Source organism: Chlamydotis macqueenii, chromosome 1 (genome assembly GCF_036417535.1).
Source record: "Chlamydotis macqueenii isolate bChlMac1 chromosome 1, bChlMac1.mat, whole genome shotgun sequence".
Taxonomy (NCBI): domain Eukaryota; kingdom Metazoa; phylum Chordata; class Aves; order Otidiformes; family Otididae; genus Chlamydotis; species Chlamydotis macqueenii.
This window is the reverse complement of record NC_141556.1, coordinates 82,900,352-82,927,318: the sequence shown is the minus strand read 5'-3', so window position 1 is coordinate 82,927,318 and position 26,967 is coordinate 82,900,352.

Below are 26,967 nucleotides of genomic sequence, written 5' to 3'. Positions count from 1 at the left end.
TGATGAGGAAAGGAACTGCTTTGTTGCATTGTGGATGGGAGGATAGCTTGAGCCAGGGCTTTGACCAGTGCAGGGATCTCAGGCTATCTCTGGCAGCAGTGCAATGCCACACTCCATCTTCTGCCAGTATGGCAACCATGGCTAAATTGCAGGTCACAAAAGATGCTGATTGATTGTGTCATTCATGGGGTGGGAAAGAGGCAGTGACACCTCTCCATGAAGTGTAGGTGTAGCTCTGATGAGGAAGAATTGGGAGGTATTTCTGTGACTTTACACAACTTTGGTTTGTAAATCCTGCTGGACATTTTTTTGACCTTTGGGCAGTTACTGTCATGACTCATACAATTATGCAGTTAAACCATTCAGTTCAGACAGGTGAAGAAATAGGGCCTATCTAGTTAGATCTATTAAAACTATTCCGGAAACCAAGGTAAAACTTCAACACTGTAATTGCTAGTTAAAATGCAACTCTTAATCCCTGGAGTCCAGGGCATGTTTCACCTTGCCAGGAGGTTAAGTACCGTGTTTGATAGTCCCTATTCCATAGCAGTGACACTAGTTTTAATGAGATTTACCCACTGTCATTAAAAGCACAGCCACTTAATCCTTAAATCCTTTCAGAGCTTTAAACATCTGCTTGTAGCTGTTTATTTTATCAGTTTGTTTCAGCAACTGCTCCTTTCATCTTTTGGTCTCTGACTCGTCTACTTAGGTAGACTGTTCCAAGTTATCCCTCATGCTGCTCTAGGGTGCCTGCTGATACAGAAAAGCACCTTGTTTCTTTTGTTGCTCTTGATCTCTTTAAGTGCTTTGATGTTGCTCTCATCATGCAGCGGACCATGGCCTGTTCCTATGTTGTTCTGTGACAGTATTTCCCACAGTTTTCTAAAAGTGTTAGTTCCCTGACTGTTCAATCTATCCTAGTCTTGTGACGCACTGAGGGACATCTAAAGAGTGGCCTATCCGGAAAAGAAGCATTGAGATTGCTTGAACTTTCCATCCTTTTCCAGGTTGTATCCTCAGAGCAACCTGAGTTCGCTGGCAGACTTTTCACAGGACAGTACAGCTGAGACCAGCTCTGTAGCTCACCAGAAGCTCCCACCTTTTTCTCTCTTGCACTGCTTTGTGCTGCCACATCACCATTCGGGAGTTCACAGAATCACAGAACAGTTGAGGTTGAAAGTGATCTTTGGAGTTTGTCCAGTTCAATCAGAGAATCATAGAATCATAGAATAGTTAGGGTTGGAAGGGACCTTTAAAGGCCATCTAGTCAAACCGCCCTGGCAAGGAGCAGGGACATCTTCCACTACAACAGGTTGCTCAGAGCCCCCTCCAACCTGACCTTTAATGTTTTCAGGGATGGGGCATCCACCACCTCTCTGGGCAACCTGTTCAATGTTCTACCACCCTCATTGTAAAAATTTTTTTCCTAATAGCTAATCTAAATCTACCTCCCTCTATTTTAAAACCAATACCCCTAGTGCTGCCACAACAGGCCGTACTGAAGAGTTTGTCCTCATCTGTCCTGTAGGCCCCCTTGAGGTACTGGAAGTCCGCTATAAGGTCTCCCTGGAGCCTTCTCTTCTCCAGGCTGAACAGCCCCAACTCTCTCAGCCTGTCCTCACAGGAGAGGTGCTCCAGCCCTCTGATGATCTTTACGGCCCTTCTCTGGACTCGTTCCAACAGGTCCATATCCTCCTTCTCAAAGCAGCTTCAGCTACAGCAGGTTGCCCAGAACTGTGTCCAACTGGTATTTGAATTATCTCTAAAGATGGAGACTCCAAAAACTCTCTGGACAACCTATTCCAGTGTTTGTCCACCCTCATAGTAAAAATGTTTTTTTCTTACCTTCAGAAAGAACTGTATTTCAATTTGATCCCATTGCCTCTTGTTCAGTTGCATGCCACCACTAAGAGTCTAGCTCCATCTCCTTTATGCCCACCTATCACATATTTGTACACAGTGATGAGACACTCAAGCCCAGTTCTTCACTTCTCCAGGTTTAGCTGTCCCTCAGTCATCTTTGTGGCCATGAGCTCTAGTTGCTTCAGTACATCTATTCCTGACTTGTACTAGGGAGCCCACAGCTGAACACAGCATTGCAGACATGTCTTCATCAGTTGTTCTGCAACAGGAGGTGCTGATTTTTTTGTGATCCCAGAAAGAAAGGCACTCAGACTCTGTAAAATATTATTTAAAATACTATTTGTTAGAGCTAACATTGCAAAGAAAGTAGAGGTAATATTAGGTCTCTTCAGATGCTGGGAACCCCAAGCTGCGCAGCATTAAATGGACAATCAGCATACCATTCAGACCCCATCCATAGAAAGGGTTACTCCATTCTAATCATTCAAGTTACTATAGGATTTTCTTAAAAGAAGACAACTCCATTCAGCATTTCTACTGTCAAACAAAAGGGATGTGTGCACGAGAACTTCTTGCCACACATTTAGATAAAGGCAAGGCCAGGTAGGTGGTGCGATCACCAGTGCCAAGTGAAAGCTGCCTGCAGCCTCCTCTGTTACTGTGAGCTGGCTGAGCTCATCCTGCCACCAAGGGGTTTGTGCAACATGACATCACCTGAAGACCACACTGCACGTGCAGCACAGTGCAACACAGGTCTGCATCTTCTTCATTAACTGATATGTGGATCACTAACTCCTCCATGTATAGTGCTCTCCTGGACAGGATCACTACACCAGTGGTGAGTAGAGAGGACAGATGACCTACCTCAAACTGCTGGCAACAACCTTCCTAACGCAGCCCAGGGTGCTATTGGCTTTCTCTGCTGCAAGAGCATATTGCTGGCTAATAGTGGCTGTCCACTATCAACCTCATAATGCTCCTTGCAAATCTACTTTCCAGCCAGTCCACCTACAGTGTGTGTTTGTGCATGGAGTTATCCTCCCCAGGTGCAGGACATTGCATTTCCCTCTGTTCAACTTCATGAAATTCCTCTCTGTTCAGTTTTCCAGTCTGTTCATGTCCCTCTGAATGGCAGCACAACCATCTGATACATCATCCTCTCCTCCCTGTTCCGCATTATCTGCACACTAGGTGAGGGTGCACTCTTTATCATCATCCAGGTCACTAAAGGAGGTGTTAAACAGTATTAGACCCAATATTGACTCCTAGAATACACCATTAGTGACTAATCTCCAGCTGGATTTTGCTGCCTTTGTTTGATTTTCTTCTTGTTAGGATGGACTATTCCTGAGCATGGAGTAGGTGATCCTTGAATATCAAACAGATCTCTTGGACCTCTCTTTTTTCCAGAGCTGTATGCCATGTGATTCTACCAAGTAGACACCTGAAGAGGCCAAAGTCTGCTCTCCCAAAGTCCAAGGTTGTTATCCTACTTTTTGCCCTGTTCCATCCTCTCAGAATCCTGAACTCTACCTTCTCATGGTCACAGTAGCCAAGATGGCTCCCAATCTCCACATTCCTGACCAATCCTTCCTCTTTTGTATGCACGGTCCAGCAGAGTGCCTCTCCTTGTTTTGTTCTCAGTCACCCGTGTTAGGAAACTGTCATTGATGCATTCCAGAGACCTCCTGGATTGCTTATGCTCTGCTGTGTTGTCCCTCCAGAAGCTGTCAGCATGGTAAAAGTCCCCCATAAGGACCAGAGATTGTGAATGTGGGGCTTCTTCCACTTGTCTGAAGAAGGCCTTATATACTCCTTCTGCTTGATCAGGCAGTCTGTAGCAGACACCCACAACAATGTCACCCGTGCTGGTCTGCCCACTAGTCCTGATCCATAAGCTCTCAATTGGCTTATCAACCTTTCCTAGGCAGGCATCACCACAGTGCTTTCATATAAAGGGTACCCCTTCCTCACCTTCCTGGCCTGTCCTTCCTTAAGAGCTTGGGTCCTTCTTTTGCAGAATTTCAGCTGTGTGAGCTATCCAACATCTCTGTGATACCAATGAGGCTGTAGCCCAGTAACTGTACACAGACTTCTAATTCCTCCTGCTGTGCCCTGTGGTGCATGCATTGGTATATGGGCACATCAAAGAGGCACTTTGGCATTCTCATTTCCCAGAAAAGGTGTGGGAGCTTTCCACATAATGCTGTTCTATATATATGTCCTTATTTATGTGCATATGCTTGAGGTGACCCCACTTCAGCCCTGTTTTGTTGGTTACAAAATCCCTTCTGTTCACATCATCCCAGACTCTTTGCTTGCTAACTCCATCCACCGCTTCTTCATTTGATTCCTGGTCACTCTCTCCTTCATCATTCTTACTTCAAAGCTCTTCTTATCTGGTTGGACAGTCTGTTGGCAAAGATACTTTTTCCCTACTTGGTCGCATGGATCTTGTCCCTTCCAAAGCTATCATTGATTCTTCGGAGAGGGTCCCATGGTCACAGAAGCCAAAACCTTGTTGCCAACACCAACTGTACAAACAGTTGCTGACCTGTTGGATCCATCTACTCCTCCTCAAGCCCTTCCATCTCACTGGCAGGGTCAAGCAGAACACCACCTGGGCCTCCATGCCCTTGATCATTGCCCCCTGAGCCGTGTGTTCATGCTTGATAGGCTTCAGGTCTCCCTTGGCAGTGTCATTGGTGCTCACATGGAAGTGCAGGGGAGGGTAATAGTCTGAGAACTGGACAAGTCTTGTCAGCCTCTCTACAATGAGCAGGGTCTTAGTTCCTCCTAGGGAACTCTTGTTGCTTCTTGAATGTTGTTACTTATCAGTCCTTTGGGTTATTTAAGTTCATGTGGAGTGTAGCCTTTGTGTTCTCTAATCAAAGAAATAATTGTTCAAGTTCACAGGAAACCTGCTTCTGGAAACAATGTCCTATTATAATTGTGCTGTCTCTCTGATATTCCATTCTCAATACCCATGTATGGGACTCTGGTAATATAATATCAATACTATGCTGACCTGGCATGTGTTTGTCTGCAGGTACTACTATATGTGTACACAATACATATCATGTATTGTGTACACATACAGTGTATTGTGTACAGGAAAAATTTCTTTACCAAAAGAGTGGTCAGGCATTGAAACAGGCTGCCCAAGGAAGTGGTGGAGTCACCATCCCTGGAGGTGTTCAAAAAACGTGTAGATGTGGCACTTCAGGACATGGTTTAGTGGGCATGGTGGTGTTAGGTTGATGGTGGGTCTTGATGATCTTGGACATCTTTTCCAACCTTAAAGATTCTATGATTCTATGAATATGTACACATTCTTGGTCAATTGAGACTGCTGGTAGTACACAAAATTTCTTGCTTTTCATGTTCAAAGTGCTGTGCAATGTAGAATGCAAACTAAATGACACACACATACTAAATATTTGCACATTAGGCAGAACCATGTTAATCTACATTGTAGATTGAATAAAGACTTCACTTGCTTCCTACTATGTTTTTAGTAAAGATGTAGCAGTTTTGGCAAAGGGCCTGGTTTACTTTTGTTTAGCTCTGGTGATTACATCACCCCAAGATTAGCAGTAACAGGAAAGATTCAGTGAACTTTGACTGATAAACAATGCAGAAAAACCAGTGCAAGTGTTTCCCAGCTCTGCTTTATAGTATCTTTCAGTAACACTGTATATGATAATTTCTCATGCACACAGAGTCCACACAACCTGTAGGCCTACAGTCATCTGCTCTAGTCTCATGATCTTCTTTTCTTCCATATCTTTCCTGGACATCTTTCCCTGTTCCAAATTGCTTTGCAACAAGAGAAGATCAAAAGAGGAAAACTCCAAAAAGCCAATCCCATAAAGAAAAAATGTGTAAGAAAGGGATAAAAAGAAGCAGATGGAAAAGTCTGAGAGACCAAATGGAAAGAGAAAGATGACAGCAACTCTACTTGGGCCTTGTTGAAGGTTGTCCACCATTCTTGCTCTTTTCTGTCCACTGCTAGATTGCAGAGTGGTATTTGCAATCTTAGGAATGTACAGAAAAAGCACATGCTTGAGATTTGCTCTGGCAAGTTGTCTTCAATTTCTCTGTTTTCAAGTGTTATAGTCGGTTGGTTTATTTGCTCTTTATCAGCCTGAATTTTTCTCAACTACAGTCTTATAAAAATATACACATTGCCCCTTTTATTAACAATAATAAAAAAAACCCTTGATCTATGCTTTCTGACTTATTTTACCTTAATGAGCAAAGTTTTTTTTTTGCAAAAGGACCTGCCACTAAGAAACATTTGTGGTGTTCAGAGCATCATTTTTGGAAAGTGAATGCATTCACTATTTTCTCTTCCTCTCTCTTTTCTCTCTTGTCCCTGTCCACCTGCTTCTTCAAACTCCAGTGCAGTGTTGAGGACCAGGAGTCTGAACAGGAATACAAAGCATCCTATGACTCCTTTAATCATCATGTATCTGATAACAGTATTACAAGTGGTCTCTTCAATCCTACAATTCAAGAACTGGTCAACCTGTGTATCAAAAATAGCTCCTTTGTCCCACATACCTGGAAGGCTGTTCCAGAACTTCGTAGTTCTGATTGTTAGAAACTTCTCCCATATTTTCAGCCCACATCCTTCCTTAGGGAGTATAAATAAACAGACCATATGTTCTGACAACATTGTCTTTTAGCTTAGAAGTTCCTCCTCCTTTGTATTTTCCCTTCTGGGAAAACAAAGAAGCAATCATATCCTCTTTTCAAATTAGTTTTGTTAAGCTAAACAAAGTAAGCATTTTTTTTTAGTTTCTTTTCATATGATCTCCTTCCCAGATCATCCTACTTGTGTTTGCTATGTATCTGCTACAGTTACAATTAATCCTCTTCAAACACTGAGATTAGATTCGTACAGAATATTGCAAAGGCAGACCTACCAATATGCAGTGCAAAGTAATTTGTATTTTACTATTTGCTGGAAATACCTTTCTTGATGCATTTTAGGATTTTCTTAACTGCTTTCATAGGTTCGTCCTATTGATGTCTCGTAATCATCCTGTAATCAAGCAGTATATGGAGTCCTCATCTTCATTCTTTTCCAGTCCATGAACACACAGTATGAAGAGAAATTCTTATTGATCTCTAGCTATACACTTTTATACTTTATAATATAGAATTTAATCTCATTTCTATAATTCTAGTCTTCCAGTCCACCCAAGTTTTTGATTAATTTCCCAATCTTTCTGAAGAAGCCTGTTTAATGAACTAATGATATGGCTCTTCATTATCACAGCCAAATAAGCCATCCTTCTAGAAATGACAGTTTCTGATTTCAATTCCAGATATTTTTGGCACAAAGCAACCAGATCCCCTCGCCCTGTTCACCTGAAGAAACAATGTTTTATGTGAGACAAGGACTGTAAAAAAGCTAAAAAGGTACATAGGTGCTTAAAAAACAAAAAGGGATGGAAAAAGTTTGGCTTTATTTGAAGTGGGAATATTGGCTGTTCTTCAGCTTTGAAAATCAAGTTATGGGGGCAGGGAAGTTGGGGAATGTAGAAATCAGCATCTACCTGAGCCAGTTTGGAGTATAAGGAGAGTTTGTTTCTGCTAGGTTGAAAGAAATACCTATTGAGTCCACAGGCAAGGACATTACAATTGATTGTCAACAGGACTGAGAAACCTTAGAAGGAATTAACGATTCTTGCAAAATTAGTTTTTACCCATGTAAACACTTGAGCCTGCAGCATTCCTGTCAGTCAGTCCTGTGCCAGTGTATCTACAGTTTCTTGAGAGGTGGAAGGCTGACCTTTCTGTGTAGAAGAAATATCAAGAAGAAAGATCCCTTAGTATTTTCCAAGGAACCACACCTTGAAAATACAGTGTACGATGGCATATTTCTTTCAGAAAAGTGCTGCAAAATCATAAGCAGAAGTTGGCTCACTTCAACCCAGTCCCAAGGCTTGGAGTCCTCTGGGTCCTGCAGTGCACGGCTCTAGGGCAAACTTTGTGGCCTATCTCAAAGGGAAAGGCAGGAGCTTTTCTAATTACTTACTGGCAGCTCTCCACAGCAGGAGTCGTAGGAGGTTTTGAATCAGTTCTTCATGGTACAGAAAATCTGTGCTATGCTTGAGCATGTGAGGCACTTCAAAGCTGGTTAAGGCTCAGGATTCAGACTATGTCACTGAAATATTTAATTTCAAAAAGAAAAGTTCTGCACAAAACAGCAACATTTTCCAGCTGGGGAATTTCGGGTTGTGACAAACTGCAGTGAAGAAATCTGCTCCCTAGAGACTTCATTTAGCATATCCTTTAAAAAGCTCTCCCTTATTTCTTTCATTATTAACACAAGGACCTACCCTACTGCTGCAACCCACTCCTCCTTGCTGTGTGGCCAGCTACCACTGCCACTGGAGAGAGATGATGAAAAGCTGCGTGCTCTCAGATGGATGCTGCACAGCTGAATGAGCAGGTTCGAGCCAGCTCTCATTGATTCCGCAGAAAAAAAAGGAGGTAATTCCATTCCTTAGCACTAACAGGTGCCGCATGGAGCAAGTATAGAGTGACTTGTCAGAGCGGGGACTCTCATCAGCTAGCTGGTAGAGTCCACCAGTTGCCAAAAGGGACATAAAGTTTTGGTGGTCACTGTAAGTTTAGGTGAACGCAAGGCAGCAGTTCAAACAGGGTGGCACAGTGCAGGTGGAGTAAGCGCGAAGCAAAACACTTAAATTATTTGCAAGACTTAAGGAAACATAGAGAAAACAGAAGCCTTGCTGCTTTGCATCTATGGCCATTTTACACTCCCTAAGTTCTTGGGTAACCCAGACATTTGTCTTTTTCTTAACTGAATCATTTCCTTGTGTTCTTGACAGCTTTAAGAACAAATACAGGCTGAGCAGAGAATGGATTGAGAGCAGCTCTGAGGAGAAGGACTTGGGGGTGTTGGTTGACGAGAAGCTCAACATGGGCCAGTAATGTGCAACTGCAGCCCAGAAAGCCAACCGCATGCTGGGCTGCATCAAAAGAAGCATGGTTGAGGGAGGTCATTCTCGCCCTCTACTCTGCTCTCGTGAGACCTCACCTGCAGTACTGCATCCAGCTCTGGAGCCCCCAGCATAAGAAGGATGTGGATCTGTTGGAGAGAGTCCAGAGGAGGGCCATGAAGATGACTTGGAGGACTGGAGCACCTCTCCACCAGAGTTTGAGATGTTCAGCCTGGTGAAGAGAAGGCTCTGAGAAGACCTTATAATGATCTTCCAGTACCTCAAGGGGGCCTATAAGAAAGATGGGGACAAATATTTACCAGGGCCTGTAGTGACAGGACAAGGGGCAACAGTTTTAAACTAAAAGAGGATATGTTAGATTAGACATAAGGAATACATTTTTTTACAATGAGGGTGGTAGAACATTGAACAGGTTGCCCAGAGAGGTGGTAGATGCCCCATCCCTGAAAACATTCAAGGCCAGCTTGGATGAGGCTCTAAGCAACCTGATCTAGTTGGAGATGTCCCTGCTCCTTGCAGGGTGTTTGGACTAGATGACCTTTGAAGGTCCCTTCCAACCCTAATGATTCTGTGATTCTATGATTCTAAAGTTGATATTATCAGGCATAGGAAACAACATAAATAATAAAACCTCAAAGGGCAGTTCTCAAGTTGCAATATCTTTGGCTTATGATATGAGCCAGCATAATAGTTTTCCATCAGAAAAGACAGATTTCATTGCATCAAACTGTTGTGCAGACACATAATGAAAATCTGTTTTGTTAGAAGTACTAACAGCTTCTAAGAATCTTGGTCAGCTGCCCTTGACCCAAGGCTGTTCAAGCTTTGTTGTAGCTGCTCCCGGATCAGGGAGGGTCAAGCACCCTTTCAGATGATGCGAGGGGGAGGCCTATATGAGAACCAGATCTAGAGCACAGACAGGAGACAGCAGCTTGCTCAGAAAGATGCGAAGAAGTCATCATCCGAGTTGAGATTAACTTAAACACTTTCAGGTACAGTGGTGATGTGCCACAGGGCACTTTCCCCAGCGGATGATGGAGCAGCTGTTCCTGCCAGGGCAGCGGCCTCTACCCAGGTGATTTGGATGGTGCATGCAGGCCTGCAAGTTCGAGGTTGCAAGGAGTGTCTGCGGCTTCTCTGAGGCTGGAAGAGATGGCCTTCTGTCCTGCAGGAGGTGTTGCTGCTGTTGAGGAGCTGCATTATCAAGTGCAGGAGTGATGGGAGGAAACAGCTGGCTGTGCAGCATTAGAGAGGATGAGAGAGAGAAAGAGAGATAGTCAGGGGCATGGGAGTGATAGTCAGAGGCATGGAGGCCCAGGCAGTGTTCTCTTCAGTCCTGCTGGTGAGGGGAAGAGGAGGGGACTGTGTGTCAACAACCAGTTGACGAGCTGGTGTCAGCAACAGGGTTTGGGTTTGGGCCATGGGACCCTGTTTGAGGATCACCATCTATTTGGTAGAGATGGGATTCACCTCACTAAGTGGGACAAAGGCATCCTTGCCAGCAGGATGGCTGACCTGGTAAGAAGGTCTTAAATTAGGAATTATGTGGGAGGGAGAGTTAACAGCAGTCCTGTGAGGGAGTGATGGACAGGACTGATGAGCAAAGGGGCTGAGGTGATGTGTACAAAAGGGAAGACAAAATCAACAAATCAAGGCTTAAGTGGGGTCACCTCCAACAATTGTATGTGAGCAAGGAAGATCCCACAAGGCATTATTGAGGCAGGGGGAAGGAAAATAGACTCTTTCTGGGAAATCAGCATGCCCAGGTGCCTCTCTGAAGTGCCTGTGCACCAATGCGTGCAGCGTGGGGAATAAACATGAGGAGTTAGGGACATGTGTGCAGTTCCAGGCCTATGACTTGACTAGGATCACGGAGACGTGGTGGGATGGCTCCCATGACTGGAGTGTTGCAATGGAGGGATACAGGCCCTTTAGGAAGGACAGGCTGGGAAAACCAGGATTTGCCCTTTATGTTACAGAGCAGCTGCAGTGCTGGATGGATGAGGGGTCAACTGAGACCTTATGGATGAGGATTAAAGAGAGGACAGATAAGGGTGACATTGCAGTGGAAATCTGCTATAGACCACCTGACCAGGAAGAAGAAGTGTATGAGGCCCTCTATAGAGGGAGCAGCCTCACATTCCCAGGCCCTGGTCCTCACGGAGGACTTAACCACCTGAAGGGTGTGTTTGCTGAAAGGATAATACAGCAGAACACAAGCAATCCAGGAGGTTCCTGGAGAGCGCCGATGACAACTGCTTTGACCCAAGTGGTAGAGGAGCCAATGTTAGGGATGTGGAGATTGAAGGCAGCCTTGGCAGCAGATGAATTCATTAAGATTAAGTCTCATCTGGCAAGAATTAGATTCACCTTCCATGAGACTGCCCCATGACATGACTCAGAGTACAGTGAGTGGGCGTGATCAGGAGATTACCTTCAAAAGCACAGTTCTGATCCAAACTAAGGAAGCAAAATGACTTTCCCAAGGCTATGAGTAAAGACAGGATTTCTCACCACAGTCATGGCCCCTGCATTTCTGCACCAGGTACCTGTGTGAGGGAGCTTTTGCAGGTCTGCAACTAGGATGGAGGGTGCAGATACATTTTAAATGTGCAAATAAATCATAGTCCTAGCAGAGAGGAAAAGCATCTTTAAAAATCAAGTTTAAAACTGGTATGGCAGCTACTCTGCAGGTTTATGGGGCTAAGACAGATGATATTGATATACCTTTTGATGATAACACTACACAGAAATGACTGGTGAATATGCTTAGGCTAGAAGCGTGGCAGAAGCACACACGCCAGAGCTATTTAGCATACCAGCAGGCAGATCTGACTGAGGGAACTTTGTTGCTGTCTTAACACTCAGCTGAAATTAGATACGCATTTTCCTCTCTTATGTTGATAGAACCTCTATGCTTCTGGTTGTGAAGGCTCAACAGGGAAACTGCCAGTTTCTTGCAATCTATCTTTACAGTGTAAATACTTGTATTGCCTGCTTATAACACAGCAAAGCCTTGAGAGTATTGTCAGCACTACAGACAGTTTAAACAAAAATGTATCGATGCTGATAATATTTCTCACTGGGGACTTTAAAGTTACAGGAAACTGTAGAAGTAATGCAGCATGCTTATCTTAAGGGCCAAGAACAGATGACAGGACTTTATTTGGTCTGAATGGGATGTTAAGAGATAGTCAGCAAAGGAAACTACATGTGGATATTCATTTCTCTCTCTTTTATGGATTGCGACAGGAAGTTTTGATTATTTTGGTTTTTAAATTTTTTATCTACAAACCCTAGCATGTTGTCTTCAGGCAGAAACCTGTGTATTTTAGACATTTGCAGCAGGAGATTAATGTAGATTTGAAACTACAGAAGATATCACTAATTTTAGATTTCTGTTCAGGTATGCAGCTGTGCATAGCTCTAGTCTAAATCTTCTTGTGTGGGAAGTAAAAAGTTCTAAGCCTGCAATTTCAGGTTTGTAATTATGACATAATACTGATGCAATGTAAGAAAAAACATTTTCACTATGAAAGTAGTTCAATATTGGCAAAGCTCCACAAGGCAGTGAAATCTTCATTCTTGGAGAGTTTCAAAACTAGGTAAGTTTTGAGGAAACTGATCTAGGTTTGAAGTTATATCCTAGGGTATTGACCTTGATGACCTCAAGAAGTCCCTTCCTACCTTAATTCCCACAGAAGTACTAAGTGATTTTCTTGTATAGCTGCTGCCTCTTGCTCAGGCCTCTCCCTTGACAGCATTGTGATCTGCCCCGTAGGGTGTGCTCTTACAGAAGGGAAGGTACCACCCTGCTTACTTTCTTCATTTGAAAAACCTTAATTTGAATGAAACCACTGTGAGGTACTGAGTGATGAGCTGTCACTATGATTACTCAGAAACCAAGGAGTTAGGTACCAAACAATAACATCTGCATCTGTGTTTGCAGTGGATGGTAGTCACTCAGAGCTGTTAACAGTCTAAACAGAGCCTGAAAATATTTCTAGATCACAATTTAGACAGTTTTTGCATGTTTTCAGCTTACATTTGTGAGATAGTTTGATGACTGAACAAATGAGGGCAGGAGCTGGCGCAGCTTTAAATTGGAACATGATCTAATGCAATTCTTCACCGATGCTGCCTGAGAGAGGAAACTGGACTCTGTGAACCCATTTTTTTTCCTGTCTTAAACTCTCCGGGTGGAGGCTGTAACAAAGCACCTCTGTGACAAAGCACCTCTGCAATATGCAATGGAGTAAGAACTAAAGTGTCCTAGAGAACCGAAATGAAGAAATTAAATGATGCCTCTTCCCCTCCTGGTGAATTTCTCTTCCTCAGCAAGTTGTGAGTTCTCACTGTGCAAGCATTCATGAAGCTTGCTTGTGCACCTACCTAGGTTCCTTCTTGCACTGAAGATGCTCTTCACCGCCTGGACCAAACAGACTCAGCCCACCTGTGACAGACAGCTCCTGGCTTTCCCCGGTGGGGCAGAGCTCATCAGGCCAGCTATGCAGTTACATTTAATGGTCTAAACCACACACAGCGATTGCAGCCCCAGGAAGCTGGCTTTTAGGTACGGGGAGCCGGACTTCACCCAGGAGATGGGGTTCCCGTACCTCCTGTGCCACCCCGAGGCCGGGGCGGGCACCGCACTCTGCCCGGGCTCTCCAGCACCCTCCGAGGAAAAACAGGCTTGCTAAGAGCTCGCTAGACATCCTTTTCAGTTATGAGATTTTCTTTGCTCCCTAGCTGTCCGTGCTCCTGTTTAATCTCTTTAAACCACCCTGGGACTGCTGTGCCTCTGCTGCTGCTTATCTTCAGGTTTCTGAGGGATCAGCCAGGTATTAGAAGTGCTCAGTGTTAAAGTGCTTTTTTATCCCTGCCGTTTAGTGCACCTGGCTGAACTTACTGACAAATCTCCTTAGTTCCAGCACTAAGCTCTACTGTAGATACTAAGGAGATATGCTTGCTCCAGAAATTCTAGATGAACTTCAGAATTTATTGATGACAGGAGTGCTTTTTTGTTTTCTTTTTCCAAGCAGAAGTGCCTTTTTAAAAAAAAAAGTCCATGAAGTTCATGTTGTTTGTTTTTTTTTTTGTTGTTGAACTTCTCCAAAGCTCACTTGGACAATTTTAAAATAAAGTGGTTTGTTGGTTTGGGTGTTTTTCTGTTGAGTCTGGTGATTTCACCTTGTCTTTCTCTCTGAGAAAAGATTTTCCCAAAGCGTTGGGTCTTTTCAGGTTGAGAAATGCAATTCCCACTCATTCCTTGTAAGTATTTTTTGAAAACTATATAGGAAAGCTACATAATTAGTCAGAAAAATAATTCTGTTTTCCAAATAGTTGAGTTATGTCTTCCCCCTGGGCCTTGCCCACCCCCCCACCCCCCGGTCTGTCTATATTCACCCACTGACTAAAGCCAGGAACATGCAGTGAAACAGGCAGACAGGGATTTAGCCCCACATGTGTCTCCCTAGCTTTCAAAAATGTTAATGGAGCATTTACACAAGCTCACAGCAGACTTAAAGTGTGGCCATTCAGCAGGAAAACCCTTTGCTGAATTTCTTAACTACAGATCAAAATGCAGACTCTCTGTGTTGCTTTTCATGCTGACTAGCCACTTGTTGAGCAACTGCAAACCTTACATTTTTCTAAGGAACACATATACAAACACCCCGCTACACACATCAGGAGCAATCTGAGCACTGGAATCGACCAAATGTTCTTTCCTATGCATGCACTGAAGGATGAATTGCGCAAAAATTCTTCTATATTAATAAGGCTTGTGGTTTTTTTCCTTCAGAAGGGAAATTTATAGGTTTTTTTCTCCTCTGTATAAAATGAGTAAACTTGCTGTATCAGAGATTTATGCCTTTCTCCTACGTTTTGTTGAAATTGGCCAGTGGTGGCAGTGGTGGCTGCTAAAGAGACAAGGCCAACAATTTGCTGAGAGAGAAATCAGGTGGCACTTGAGTAAAAAAGCAGTTCTTGGACATTTTTAACATAGGTCTTGCTCTGAGGCCATGTTTTATGACCTGTTTGTAGACATGCTAGCGTGAGAGCTGCCAGGAAGTGAGCCAACGAGGGTTTATAAGGCTGATTTTGTTCAGATGCTGTTCAACGTCTTACAGAAGCCTCTTGCATGCCATGTGGGAGTATCAGCGCTCCCGGGGAGCCCTTCCCATCTCACATGTAAGAAAAGTTGTTGGAGCTCAGTTGTAAGTGGTTGATGCATCAAGATTCTCAGACAAATGGTAACTTTGCATATGCTTCTATTAAGTTTGAGAAATTGGTCTAAAAATATCAACGTAGCCAGGCTCAACTGCAAAACACAGTTTATACTAACATAAAGTATGCTAGATTAAAAGTTGGACCTATCTTCTCTTAAAATAGTGCTATTTAGAATGAACTTGAAAAATCTGTGGCTTATTGAATCACTTTCACTTTAATTTTACTGCGTAACTTCCAGGATTACCACCTTCTAGCTACCAAATAAATCAGAGGGCCTCCCAATGGAGTATGTTACTTTGTGTACAAGGCCTCAAAGGAAATGGTCATTCCCTTCTACTCAGCATTCCATCACCTTGCAATGCTGTGCTCAGTTTTGGGCCTCCCCATGCAAGAGAGGTATCAACTAACTGAAGTGAGTCCAACAAAAAGCAACTAAAAAGGCTGGGGGTTGGAGCACGTGATGTACCAGGAAAGGCTGATGGTGTTCGTCTTGTTCAGCCTGAAGCAGAGAAGGTTTGGGGGAGATCTAATTGCGGTTCTCCTCTACCAAATGGAAGGGGAGAGGAGTTATAGCGAAAAGGGAGACAGGCTCTGCAAAGGTGCACAATGAAAGGAAGAGAACCAACAGGCCTGAGCTGCAACAAAGGAAATTCTCACTGGACAGAAGAATCCTCCTTCCACCTATACCCCTACCCCAGGAGTGGTGCAGCACTGCCACAGGTGCCCAGAGATGCTGTGGGATCTCCATACTTAGAGATATTAAAAATTCAACTGGACATGGCCCTGAGCAACCTGTTCTAGCTTGGAAATCAATGCTGCTGTAAGCAGTGGGTTGGAACAGAGACTTCTAGAGGTCCTTTCCAGCCTAAATCTTCCTAGCATATCTGAGTACTTAGGGAGTAACTAAGAACTTGGAAAAGGATGGTGCCTTACAGAAACAGCTCAGAGTATTAACACACGTGGAATTGCAATGTCCCAGCAGAGCTCTGGCAGAAGTTGTGACTTGGTCTCCTAAGACATGAGGAAACAGTTGTTAGGATACTGCCACGCAGCACAATATATTCCCCTTTGAGCTGACCATAACTGCTTATCAGTGCAAAATGGCTGTGCACTTCCTAACCTCTCTAACATTACTAGATTTGATCAGCCACCTGAAGGTCTACGTGCAAGGCAGGCTACCTTCTACAGGATGGATGATGGAGCAAACAGAACAGAAAAAAAAAAATATTGACGATATCGAACTATAGATAGAGAAGTAGAACCAGGCATTATTCATGTGACTACATGTCCATACAAGGTGTAGGTATGGATATGCAAGGATGGGACTTTATGCCCCTGTTAGCAGTGACCAGTACAATCCATCACATGAGAGCTGCCTCAACTGTACAAGCTTATTCCCCTCTCTCCTATTTATTGTGTCCCTGGCAGTGATCTCCAGGACTGTGAAAATGTCAGCCAGGCCATCTCTAGTTAGATATAATAATCACACTAAAAGAAATACTGAGAAAGAGCAATGTCAACCATGTGAAGAACAGGATATAAATGCAGTAAAGCTACTAAACCATGTCTTCCCAGCCTGCAAACTCAGTTGTTTGCACATGAAATTGCAGAAAAGAGGATATTTACTGTACCTGGTCCCTTTGGTTCCCTGCTTCAAAAATGAAGAGCTTTGATCTCAAATTAATGAAAAAGAAGCATAATCTGTTTTATACAGATGTAGCCAGGAGATATTTCAAATAGCACTTTCTTTAACTTGTATTTTTTTTTCACATTGAAAGCAAGGAAACTTAGAAAAAAAAAAAGCTTTTTTTTTTTTTTAAGTTGACATACAGTGCAATTTTCTGTCTAACGCTTTAACTGCAGGAGAAGATATTAGTCCCTTGACTCCATAGTTTATTCTTGTCCATGCAAATTGGATTCGCCATCTTCCTGCTGGAAAACGCATGTGTCAAGGAAAAGGAATTTCGTGATTAGGACAGTAAGTGGAGTGGTTGCAGCCTTTTAAAAGGTCCATTCTCTATTACTTCTTCATGCACTTCTACATGACCAGTTAGTTACCAGAGTTATGTTGAGGGGCTTTTGAAAAATCATAGAAGCATTGGTTGGAAGGTGCCTCTGGAAATCTCCAGTCTGTCCTGTAAGGGCAAACCACGAGCCAACACAAGGTCACATCAGTCATAGCTTTACCTGTCTGAGTCTTGAAGACCTACAAAGATGGAATTTTTGTGACACAGGACTCCTTGAAAATTGTACCCTGTAATCCATGTTAACTCATCATCCCACAATAGGCAGCATGATGCAGCTTTGCAAGAGTCCACCACTAAAGAAGAGAATGTGCCTACAACTGCAGAAGTAAAGATCAATTGGTTTATTGTCTTTAAAATGAATAGGAGTATTATATTATACTTTAATAGTCTAAGTCAGATCTATATTCGGCACCCATAATTCCAGCAAAGTTAAAAGGCTTTTATTCCACTGCTCCTTAGGAAGATCAGGCCTCAAATTGGAGATCAGGACATGCGTAATTGGTTAGGGGAGTTAATGACTGTTCAGAAATTGAGTGGCTTAGATTTTTTCCTGTCTTTTGAAAGCCCTAAAAATTAACGCTTTTGCCTGAAAATGTGAATATTCCACTATGGATGCATTGTTTCAAGAAAAAGCTTCATGCTCTTGGTTTCCCACTGTGTCCCCTGTGTTTCCAGGTGATGGTTTTGGGAAGTCTTCGAAGCTGGGAAGCCATACACTGTTCTTTATTTTGTTTCCATATGTTTGCACAAAACACAAAACCATTCAGTGCTTCACAGGCCTCTAAACAGCTACAATTTTATGGAATGATTCAGGGCCATAGCTTAAAATCATGGAATCATTCGAGTTAGGAGGGATTTCTGGACGTCAGTAGCCCAATCTGCTGCACAAAGCAGGATCGACTCTGAAGGCAGACCATGTTGTGCAGAAATCTGTTAAGGTCTCAAAAACCTTTAAGGACACAGACTGCACAACATTTCTGGGCAACTTGTTCCCGTGCTTTGTCCTGCTCCCCTTGTTCCCTATTCATGGTGAAAGTCTGTTAATATATAATATCTATGTATATAAATATATATATACACAATATGGATCCCTCCAATAGCAGGTCTTAGACACCCAATCTATCCAGGAGCTCCTCCCTGGACCCCCAAGTTTTCCCAGTTGCTGGCACCTGTGCATATGAATCCCTGAGGCCTTCAGCCCCACTCCACTCCAGTCCTGTATAATCCCTTTTGGGGATATTCTTCACAGCATCCTGTAAAGAGTCTCATACCCCAATAGACAGTAACTTCCCTCCATCTATGAGATGACCTAGAGATTGTCTCCAGTTGACTTGTCCAGTTTTTCTTGCTCCCCAAACATGGGTCAGGTCACTGACCAGTAGCAGGAGGGAGCTGCGTCAGGGTGCTTCGGTGGTTGTGCTCAGGTTACTGAGGTTTCCATACCTGCCATTGTTCCTCTATGCTCTTTTGTGTTTGTGGAGATGAGCCTTTAATCGTACAACCTAAGAAAAAGTTATTACGATGTTGTAGTATAGACAAACAGCAGAAAAAGATTCACTGTGGTTTGGGTTTTTTTCAAAACAGAGCAAACTTGATCATCCATTCATAATTAATGCTTCTACCAAGGAGCCCTCAGCTCTGCATGGATTAAGTTTTCTTCCACATCTTGCTCATCATCCCTGTGAGAGTCTTTAAGATACCATTCACACTGGACACCATCAGAAGGTGCAGCTACAGAAAAGCAAACAATGGGGACAACATCCAGTACAGAGGAGGTCTCAGAAGGCTCCTGTTCGGCCATAAGTGAAGAGTGGTGAAGCTTCTGGTCAGAAACAGATATGAAAAGCATGAAAGAAAGTGCTCCATGCACTGTGCATTTTGGTGCATTCCTCCCAGTCTCATGAGAACTGACTGGGTGCAACATCCCTCTACGCTGATACAGTTAAGTGCACTCATCTATGCAAGTCTGTAAGGTGACACACTGCACACAAAGACCACTCATCTGGTAGGCTTGGGCATGGCATTGAAATAAAAAGTATCTCCAAATACTCAAAAGGTCTCCATGGTTCTAGTCAGAGAATTTCGGAGAAGGCAGCTCCTCACAGATGTCAGACCTGTCCCATTTCCAGTTCTGAAGAGCAGCCCAACCTTGGGAGTTTCAGATTCATTACACAAGAGAAATCCATGTTGTGGACTTCAATCTCTTGCTCCTGTGAGTCTGGCATAATACCTGTTAGCAAAAATACAGTCTGTGTAGTAGGACGACACTGTCTACAATGCAGCAAAGCAATGTACCTTCTGGCCAATTGAGAAAAAAAAATAGTATTAGCAAGTATTGCTTCCTGATGAACATTAATCTATTTTTAAACGATTTCCTGAATCTATAGCTATTTATGCTTTAGGTGTTTTTTATGTTTCATCTAAACATGGCTAAACCATTTGGACTGAATTTCCTATAGACCTATGTTCAAATACATAAGTACAGCATCTGGTCTACATTTCCTTGACATCCTGTCTGGGTCATCTTTTCATTTTTGTGTCTCCCCCATAACACGTAGAAGTCTTATTCTGTTTTGATGGAGAAAACACAGCTGTATATGTCTTATTATCATGGTAAGTGTTAAACAGTGCGAGTAGTTTACATTAATAATGGAACTGAGTGAGTTTTCCTGTCAATTCAGCTCAGCACACTATGTGTAAAGCCCAGATTTCCCCCGCACACCACTACAAAAGAGTGTTCCTCCTGTCTCAGACTTGGTCAAGAAAATTACTTCAGGAATAGAAATGAATTATATAAGGCTGTATCCTGGCCATCTGACAATCTTACATCTTCTCAGTAGGCACAGTACTAACTTTATCCCAGCACAGTGCTCAGGCTAATATGAGTCATCTGATAACCTCCTCATTGTGCATTGACCTCAACCTTGGACCAAAATAAACATAAATTAAATTACAAACCTATACTTGGTGCTCTCACACTCTCTTGTGTCTCTGAAGCTCTCAGAAGTGTGTCAGACTTGGAGGCTTTGCTTTCTTTCCATCCGGCTGTTGTGAAATGGGAGCTGAGCCTCAGAATATAGCGTTGCCTTTGTCCTTCAAAGAGCCTGTGGGCTTGCTCCTGTTTTCAGTGGGTTCAGCACTTATGCTGCTTTGTTCCTTTCAGGTGAATTCCTTCCAAGTGATGCTAGTATAAGTGTGAGCAGGTGTCTTCTGTCATATGGGAAAAACATTGCATTTTTCTCTGAAGGCAGATCCTTGCTTCTAATATCTAACTTGACTTTTCCTCGATGGGAAAGATTTCTGTAGTTTTCTAGTATTTTACCATTCTGTTTGCCTGAAAGACACATGCAAGTTCGGGATCTTCAGGAGGAGAATAGGGCATCTGGGACAGGGGGAACTGTTGGGGATAGGCTTTTTGGGATAAGCTCTTCTCTGAAACAAATCCACTTTGAAGACACAAATTTCTATCTGCCTCCACCTCTCCAGATAGACGTCCCTTAGCTGAATGCTGCATCCAAGAATGGCCAGCTGAAATGTGCTCTATGTGACAAGAGAGTGATGGCACATTGCCACACACGGGTTTATTGGAGCATTGCACTGAGGCAAAGACAACCTCAGCTCTGGGGCTCACTTTGCCACTGACATGCTTTGTGTCCTTGGGCCCTCAGCTTGCTGGATCCTTTCCCCAGGGATGGAAGGCCCGTCACTAAGATTAGCCTGTCACAAAGCCGCTTATGTTTTAGGGAAATATCTGGGGTTTGGTAGTTCCTCTGGAGAAGATAGCAGTGGGGCTAAGTTACAGAGAGTGCTGAGTACAACTGCACCAAAAATACAACTGCTCATCTTCTAAAGCCTTGATTTACAGCCCACTGAGCTGTTTTCTGTGAGTAAATTATAGAACAAATCTACCTCAGACTCTGGAGCCATCCAGTCCCGATTTCTCTTGAAATAAATATTTGAAACTTCACAGTGAAAAGCAGATATGAAGTCATGTTACCCTACAGACTGTCTCTAAAGTGCTTGCTTAAAGGTAAGCCTTTCACCCTTTACAGTCCTTGCTGTGCATTGATCATCTGCTCTCCAGTATCTCAAACCACTAAAGCAGGAAAGCAATCCATGAAGAGAGAATAGTGAATGCAACACTTTTTAATGTGTATTTTCAGATATATTGTGCAAAAACTCCTGAAATGATTCAAAAACATTTTCATGCACGAATTTGTAATGATACATATTTCTACAACCAGTGAATAATTCTGTAAGTAAGCACAGCCCTGCAACCAATCATGTGCATGTAACAGACACGCATACATCTGAAGATTTGTACAAATCCTACAGTTATTTGGTTTTAATAGCTATCCACATATCTGGACAGAGTAAAGGTGAATCCAACAGTAATTCTAAAGGTGAGTTAAGAATTTTGGATAGAAGACAGTACTGAAACATGGAAAAATTATTTCTAAAAAGACCTTTCAAAAGACAGTTCCAGAAAACTTTCAATACTAAACCTGACCTGACTGAATACAACAGAGAGAAAAGATGGTTATGTTCTGAGAAAGAGCCTACTCACTCTTTTTTTTTTGCCAAACTAGTACAGAATGAAAGGATTCTTTCATCTAAGCATTCAGGCTCAATCCACCTTTTGTTTTACATGAAGCCTGAGGTATTCACACCCTGTCACTTTACTGGTAAAGTGTTTTACCTCCTTTATACCTAGATCAGAAGATCTTTGTACTCAGTAGAATGTTCTCTTTAATGTCACTCAGGTTGGGATGATTTGTGCATCTCAGTTTTGAAAAAAAAAAAAAAAAAGGACTAATGATGCAGAAGTGCATTCATTTTGAATGTCTAAAGTCAGGTTCCTTGAAGAGTGTGATCCTGTCAAGTGGTAAGAACCTGTTTTGAAAAACCAGACTTCCTTTCTTCAGCATGTACCAAGAATATACAAACACAGCAGTTACCTGTGGAAATATACTAATGAGCTCCTGCGTAAGTTTGATCTTCTCTGGAAACAACATTCTTTGCATCTGGGATAAGAATTTGAACTTGAGACCGAGTGTAGTGACACTGTAATAAGCACAGAAGGAAAAAAAGTAAGTGTCTCTGCTTCCCCCATACCTCCCGCCATTTTTTGTTTTTCCTGTGGAGGCATTGGTAAGCTTCCTGAGAAATCGATGAGATATTTTGGCAACATGTAGTGCTTGGAAACCCTTATGGAATTCCCTGGTGTGGTTCTGCTTTTGCAGTTAATGGTGATCACTTGGGAACAGCAGAGAAAGAAATGCATTTCATGACAATCCTTACTTTTTCTTGCTCACTCATTTAGCTGAATTGCAATATTGGTCCATGCCTCTGATTTTATGTGCAGTACCTCCATCACTATAATTTTGGAGCACACAGATGCTGACTCTCGGAAGCATTTAGGTTTTCAGTAACTTTACCATGAATTCTACCTGTTACAATAACCTCAAAAAGAACAGCTGCTGTGGCTGACCCTGCAGAAAGTCCTATGTCAGACTTTAAATAGCTATCTACTTTATATTTTCAATTTAAACCTATGTCTGCTAAAAGGTCCTAGTCCATTCATTTTCACTTCTGATCTAGGACCGAAGTCCACACACAGGTATCATCCATGGACTGAGCAGTCTTCCCTAGCGCTCTGTGGGTTTCTTCGACCTCAGTTACCCTCATGTTGACTTGCAATATCTCCAGTGGCTGCAGTGGAATTTCTGTATATTTACCCAGGTATAATCAATAACACTCTGGGTTCAGAAGCTGAGTGATTTCTTTACTGCATTCTCCTTCACTTGTCTCCCTATGAATTAAAAATGGGGATCAGATATCCCTTCTTTTAAACAATGAAGAAGGTAGCCCTTCTTTATTTATGAGGATTTGGAAATTACATTTTAAGCAGGGCTGATTGGGAATCTTCTGTGAGAACAGTTTTATGATGGAAAATGTGTGTTGTCAGACACTGAGATTTTATGGGGAGAAAGCTTTTTATTTCCCCCTCTCTCCCCCGGGATGACTGGAGGAGGGATCCTTAGTTGTCTACTCAAAAGGTTCCAGCTTCCGAAGAACAGTGGAACTCAGAGGCACTTCTCAAGTGGGGATGCACAGCAATCACCTTCCTGCCTGCCCCACTCAGCAGCATCTCTGGCAGCCAGGCACTGGGAAAGGGAAGAAGCACAAAGACTCAGGACTTTGTTGCTCAGCCATATGGTTCCTACAAAGAACTACTGTCAAATTTTCCTTCTCCTTAGAAGCAGCCAGGGAAGATAGGGGAAGGAATAAATGCACAGATAAGGCACCAAACCTCTTAACAGCATGCATCTAGTAAGTGAGAATTTCTACCAGTCTATTTCTGATGCAGAGAACTAAGAAAAACTGAAAGATAGACACATTATGTCCCTTCGGGTTATCACCTGGTTGAGTGTAAGAGGTCAGGTGAATTCATCTGACATGAGGCAGGAGCAGTCTGTGCAGCTTGATTCCGCTTTGTGGCTACAATGTTCTGCTTCTGCTAGATCCATCTGCAATTTTCGGCATAACTCAGACATAAACAGCAGATGAGATATCTCCTCATAGCAGTATACAGCATGGCCACGGATATCTCTGAATCAATCAGTATAAGCTGGATAGGCTTACATGTAATTGAAGGAATGCTGGAAGCAAATAAATTTAATGGGTTGTCAGGAGCACTGATGTCCTTCTAATAACACAGGCAGAGGAAAGAATCTCAGGTCAGTGTTGCCCTTAGTAGCTGTCAAGAAAATTGGAGAAAAAGCAGTCCTGCTTCACAACATGTGCTTGAATTACCTTACAGAAACATCTGCCAAGGCGGCCCAAATGGAGTGGAAAGCAGTTTGATTCTTACTTGGGATGTGGGTACTCCTGCATAGTAGAGAGCACTGGTTGGCTACAGAAAACCAAATCTATGCAAGAGCCTCAGAAGGCTTGGGAAATTTTTTTCTTGTTTGATCTTCCTTGTACATTGTTTGGGAACCATACACTGAGCATTTTACTGGTCTGCAATGGTCTCTACAGCCTGAGCATCAGGTGCTGAAAATACCTCAGCATCTTTCTTTGCAGAATTATGGTTGCTTTGGGCTCACAAAAATAGATTGGATTCGTAAGGCTCCATTCCAATAGCTGGCTCTGACGACAGCTCAAAATGCCTTACAAAATGAAATACAGTTAATGCTATTTCTGTCCTGGGCTAATCTATGGGTGGTTTTTTTGGGTTTTTTTTTTAGTTATTCTTAAATATTAATAGCAACATCTCTGTAAAAGATCTAAAGTCCAGAATTCCACTTTTACTAATCATTTAGTCAAATCATTCCTCACATTAGGTGTTATTTATGCTAAAAAACCTAAAGGAGAGTTTCTGAACTGGGTAAAAAACTGCAGGATGAGGATCACTATCGTTATGTGAAATGGTTCCCTTGGGAAAAATCCTAGAGAATCTGCTCCTGAGAAACTACTGGAAATAAGAGGGATTTTGTTTGTTTTTAAAAGTCTGGAATACTTCTTTTATTTTTAGATGTCTGGTAATTAATGTAGCTGCTTCAGAAATGCTTAAGCTCTTCATATAATCAAGTGAGGTTACTTATTTTTCATCCAACATCAAGATGTCAACAATATTTTTGATTAAATAGACCTGTCAGTTCGGTTATGTTTGGTTAATTGACAGTGCTAGTCTGAGAAGTCTTGTTTGCAAATACTTAGTTCTTAGGGTTTGGCTGGCCTACTGTACAGACAGGATATAACAGAAAAGGGCTAGGAGATTATGTTTTTATAAAGAAAGCCCCCTTCCTAAAAGTCAGGGGCTACTCAATCCAGAGTTCTAGAAAGGGTCAGTGTATGACAATGTGTACAAGCAGAAACTGAAATTTCAGTTTTTTCGGGGCTGTGAAACTGAAGACAGTAGCTTAATTGTGCAAGTTCAAAACCAGTTTCCATGACAAACTTAAGGCTCTTCATAATTTTTTAACAAATAGTTTAAGGATTTTCCCACAGGAGCTAGTTGACTCCAGTGAGAGCAAACTGAACTGCAGCAACTAGAGTTTAAAACCTTTCTGAAAAACTATGGGAGAGGCATTATGCATTTTTCATAGAGAGCAATAAAATATTAATCCCTTTTAGTGACTTAGATGAGCACTATAAAAAAAAGTATCAGAAATAGGGCAAAAGAACTGCATTATTTAACCACAACCTCTTCATTATATGTTATTAAAATGATGTTCAATATTTTGAGAGGAAAAAGACTTTTATAGTTCTGGTTATTAGAGTAAAAATTTAAAATCTGTTCAGTCTTGGGAGAGAGAACAGAGGCTGGAAGAAGATATTCCCCCACCTTTCTTCAGTCTTCTAAAGAAGCAAGCATTGACATTACAATTAAGGAATTTTGTTTGACACCTTTATGGGCATGTCCCCTGTGCTGGAACAGCATTTTACAAGACTGCTCATCAGAAAAACCCTCAGCAAAGTTAGAGCCTAGCTCCACAAACACTGACATGCTGGGACAGCTGTACTCCCTCTGAGCCATCCCAAAGAGGTTAGCGGGATTCCACCAGCCGAGGAAAGCTGCTCTGGTGCCTGTCCCTAAAACAGTACCTAAGTTACTATATAAGGCTTCTCATGAGTACAAGATTGTGTAATATTTGTTCATTACAACCATAATCCGTTGGGTGTTGACATCTTCACAGCAAGCCCTGACCCAGCAAGAATATAAAAGGTTAACTGCATGTATATTTCATTAGTTTCAGAAGGGTGTTTTATTTTGCAGGCAGCTTTTGTCTGTTCAGGGTTTTTTTAAAAAAAAAAAAAAAAAAGAGTGGCACTGCTGCTATTCGTCCTCACAAGAGCTGAGGCTTGGTTTGGCAGCCATTAGGAAACTGTTGGATATAAGTGAATAAGACAGCTCTAATAGGAGAGATGTCTTGGAAAGAGTGTGATTCATTGCTTTGAGCTGTGCACAGAACTCAAATACTTGGTTTAATTTGGTGTTAGGTGCCAAACTACATACGCATAGTTTGACACCAGGACTGGGAGAGATCAGTTTTTGCCTTTGCTCTTGCTGATCCTGAAACTCTTCCTCCCCTTTTGAGGAGCCTTTCCTGAATGTCTCAGGGTGATCACATTCCGGTTAGATAATTCTGTAAGAGTGCTGTAGACATGCTCTGCAAGGAGCAGCCAGAGATTGGGAAATATACTCTTTCCTTGGAACTTCTTAATCTCTAGGAAGTTTTACAACAAAGTTATCCCAGACCTGCTTCGCAGATTAACAGATAAGGCTTTAAACTGCATCTAATGCTTAAAGTTGTGATTCTGCCAAGCTCCAAATCTTGAAAAATCCTAAAATTGAAGGACCCATATCAGAACGATCTACAGTAGAGCTCTCTATTTCCATGCTGTTTAACACATTTTTTCAGGGTTCATTAAGTTGTAGGACAGTGATGGTGTATATATAGCAAGGAAAACGTAATGGCTGTTGTTTCCTATACGAAGTACATTTAAGCACAAGGAAACACTATATTGCTGACAAAAAAAAAGAAGTAGGCAACATCCACTGCTTTCTCCTCCTCCAGTGAGCCAGTCTTTTTTTTTGTCACAAAAGGGAATAAAGTTGGTAAGACATGATTTGCCTTTGACTAATTCATGCTGGCTTCTCCCAGTCACCTTCTTATCCTTCATGTGGCAGGAAATGGCTTCAAGCAGGATTTGCTCTATAGCCTTCCCAGGGATGGCAGCGAGGCTGACCAGCCTGCAGCTAGCTGAATTTGCCTTCTTGAAAATGGGGTTTTTATTTGCCTTTCAGATAACAGGAACCTCTCCCTGGTCACCAT